The sequence below is a fragment of the Coffea eugenioides genome, chromosome 2, assembly GCF_003713205.1.
Source record: "Coffea eugenioides isolate CCC68of chromosome 2, Ceug_1.0, whole genome shotgun sequence".
Taxonomy (NCBI): Eukaryota; Viridiplantae; Streptophyta; class Magnoliopsida; order Gentianales; family Rubiaceae; genus Coffea; species Coffea eugenioides.
Genome location: NC_040036.1, coordinates 45,143,610 through 45,147,618, shown reverse-complemented (window position 1 = coordinate 45,147,618; position 4,009 = coordinate 45,143,610).

Genomic DNA, 4,009 nt, shown 5'->3' with positions numbered 1-4,009 from the left:
ACAAGTTTGACCATTCGGCCAGCAAGAGGGAAGAAACTTTCCAGCTTCCAGTTTTGCTGCAATTTAAAAATCAGGACATATCTCACTCTATACAAACTCAAATAAAGAATGGTTGGTGGCGTTGGAAACTAGGTTCCAAAAGCTAAATTTCGTCAGAAGAAATCATTTCCAAAATCAGTTCACAAGTAGTTTAAATTCAAGCCACAAATTACAGCTTCTCATTTCCATTCGAATCAACATGCTAAACAAAACAGCCGACTTTATCAGTTCACTGCAGTTCACACAAAATGAACTAGAAGGTTTTTATACCGTTAGAAAGCTACGGATTTCTAGTTTCAAATGCCACAAACGGAACTCGATTTTGACTTTTGCACAAAGAGTTATGTTCGATCAAAGATACACTGTTCAGGCCTTCGGATGACCATTTCCAGATTTCTTGCAAGTTTCGAAAATTTCAAGTTTTGCTCAACCAAATCAAATGATTTTTGGTAGACACTTTCTATACACAATATACAACATATATCAACTAATTTCACAGCCAAACAACCAACAAAATTTCGAAATACATGCACGAAATTCACTAGACAGATTCAGCCATCTTGCTTCCTCTCACGGTTTTCTCTCTTTCTTTTTCCTCTTCTAGTTTCTTCTAGTAAAACTCATCACAAACACACAAACACACATATAAACATCATGGCAGCCCTCATATAACCAAGGTGGGAGTTCATAGAGCCCACTTCAACCAACCAAATCCAAGCAACAACAATAAGGAAGCTACAAGCTTCAAAACCAAAAAATGAAACAAGAAAGTAAAAGCTTTGGTGGAGATGTTTATACCTTCAAAACTCAAGATGAAACTCTATATTTTTGTTGTGAGAAACTCCTTAAAACAGCCCCTAACCTACCGGCCCCTCTCTTCCCTTCAAGCTAGAACAAGAACCCAAGGAATTTGTAAGTTGGATGATCAAGAACAAGCAAGCTTGGAGCCAGAGGATGAAGCTTTCTTTCTTCCCTCTTTTTTTTCTTATGTTGGTCGGCTGAAACAATGAGGGAGTGAGGAGAGAGAGATAAGGGTTTGGTAGTCTAATTGCTTGAAGGGAAAGAATGAAATAGTAGCCATAAGTGTTAGGCAAAAGTCAACTGTGAGAACCCAAAAATTTTCGTATTTTCTCAGCATTATTTTATTCCTTTGCCTACATTTTATACTTTCCTTGGAAATATTAAACTTTCTATGCATTTTTACAAGCAAGTACAGTTTTAAATTCATTTTTCTAGTATGAGTTAGTGTACGTTAAATTTGAAACGCATTATCGATGTGAGGACCCGTAAAATTCCTTATATTTTGCTTAAAAATACCATTTTATTTGGAAATTATTACTTTATAATGGCCCTACTACCCAATCACCCCACAATAAGTGCAAATGAATATAGAATTAAGGATTTTTCCTTTTCGTTTTCAAGTTAGTGCGAATTAGGGTTTTTACGCCTATCCGTGGTGTGACTATCCGGTAAGGAGTAGTGGAACAAATTTGGTGATAAGAGTAGTTTTAGATGATAATTTAAATGTGTGAGTTAGAAAGTGGTAAATAATAGGTAGTGAATTATAGTAAAACCCTAGTATATGCGATTTAAGGAAAAACGGGTTGAACCGACGGGTACCGTTCACTACCGATTGAACACCCCACTTGACTACCACTTTCTTATCATAAAATATCCTTGATATTAGTGCAAAATATCAGCCCTTAAACCAGCTCAAGTCAGCCGAAATTGTCGACCAAAATAAGGGAGAAAAGAAAAAAAATTTGACTACCAATCAACTTGTGACACTTGTCAACTTTGACCCAAATCAATTCCTATCATGTTAACCTTCTTGAAGCTTCAATTGCACTTTATTTCAGCCTCCAGTTCTGCCATATGAACCGTGAGAAATAGGGGGAAAAGCCAAGAGAAAGAAACCATAATCCATCTTGAGTTTGATCCACTTCAGTGAGAAAACAAGAAAGCTAAACCGATTAATCAATAGTTTGAGCTTGGGAAGCTTAAGGAACCAAAAATTTCAAGGAGTAGTGGAGGATCACTCTTGCAAGGCCTTGTCTTGAGGTATAATGGCTGATCACCCTTTCTTTTCCATTAATCATGATTAAGTTGGGTATTAACGTTAGAATTGTTCTTGTGATGCTTGTTTGAAATGGTTTTGATGATTGGAGGGATGAATTTTGAGTTAGGGTTTTGATTTATTTACTTATAATTCTTGTTGGTTAGGTGTTATATGGTGTATATATATGGTATATAATCTTGTAAAGGAGAAAGTAGTGGTGGTTTTAAGGTAAAAATGTGAATTATAGCTTGATGTAGTAAAATTCCAGATTTCTGGAAATTGAAGCTTCAGTTCTGTCCGGTTCTAGTTCCTGATGTTAGACGCAGAATTTGGCTTACCACAAAACATGAAAGTTGTATAGAATGATGTTTTATAATTTCCTACAAAATTTCAGCTCAATCGGAGTAACATAGCCTGTGAAAAGACTGAAATACCCCTGACTACCATACGTCTGGACCAGTGGACATTTGCAACGTTTCACCAAACTGATCGTATCTTTTCACCTTGATACGTACTGTACTAGCTTTTAGCCAAAACAATAAAGTTGTATTTATATGTCTTGTCTTTCCAACGCCCCTGGAATTACCTCGTTTGGACTTTGGTAGCCTGAGTTATTGTCATTTACGCATAAGGCGGTTAACAAGTCCGAATGTGAGATTCTGGTTCTATTATTTGAGATTTTGACTTAGATACGCAGAAAATTGGACTGAGTGGTCTTCATCAAAGTTGTAGACCGTTGTCTTAGCTTCGAAATGGTATAAATTTCACCCCAATCCGATAAGCGTAACTTCAGTTGTGCCCGTTATGCTAAGTGACGGCAAATCTGTCTTTTGTTTCTTGACTCAAACTTCATTTCCGCACATGTTCCTAGCTAGATTTTGTACTTGTATGACTTTGAGCCTGGGGAATGGCTATTGAAATGAGATGATTTTCTGTGTGACTTTGGGATTGATTGAGGAAAAGAATGAAGCCATATATGGCTGGAAAATAGGTCAACACAAAGGGCGTGCTGCCCAACTTTACGCTCGAGGACTAGGTAGACATACTTGCGACTCGAGTAAGGCTTGAGAGCGAATACCACGTGAACCATCTAGGATATTTTATCGTTTTCTTTGTCACTTCGACTCAAATGGAGATTTTAAAGTTTTACGAGTGAGCATAAGTTTTACAAATATTTTACTTATGTCCTCTTTTCACTACCAAAACCATATTTATACCTTGTACTAGTACGTATTCGAATTTTCTTTGAATCACTTACATCTTCGATGGTTGAAGCATAATGTGTTCTTTTGATTATATTAGGGTTCCATGGTGATTGAGGGTGTTAACCAGAAGGATATTTTGGACGTTATTTTACGTAAATAGGTGAGTGTTCCTTGTTTGTTATATTTTCCTTGACTTCATGGCTTGTGTTATTGTTTGACAATGTGTTAAGTGCTTTCAAGGATTTCCAAAATGAGTTTTCTAGGCGAGTGTGTACTTTATCGCACTCGACCTAAATGAAATGTGAAATTTTTAATGATTTAATGATTGAAACGTTACATGTGCATGGATGTAAGTCTTTTGGCTGAACCAGGCCCTGCCCTTCGTTACCGATCGACTCGAGCCAGAAGCGGACTCGGTCGAGCGATATGGTGACCCTGGGTGAATATTTGGTATACTCGAGTATTACCTTGTTGTCGGGTGGAGCCTGGCCAACGTCCAGGAGGGGGTGAATGAAATAAATGAACGAACGAGGGTTTTACTTATCGAAATGCATTTTAAAAATGATTGGAGGAATAAGGGGAATGACAGGAGAATGAACGAACGAACGAACGAACGAATAGCTCCCTGTGAGCCCGTATCCTTTTAATGAATGTGTTATTATCGCTTTCCATTGTAAATGTTTCTTGAACTATTGATACTCTGTGA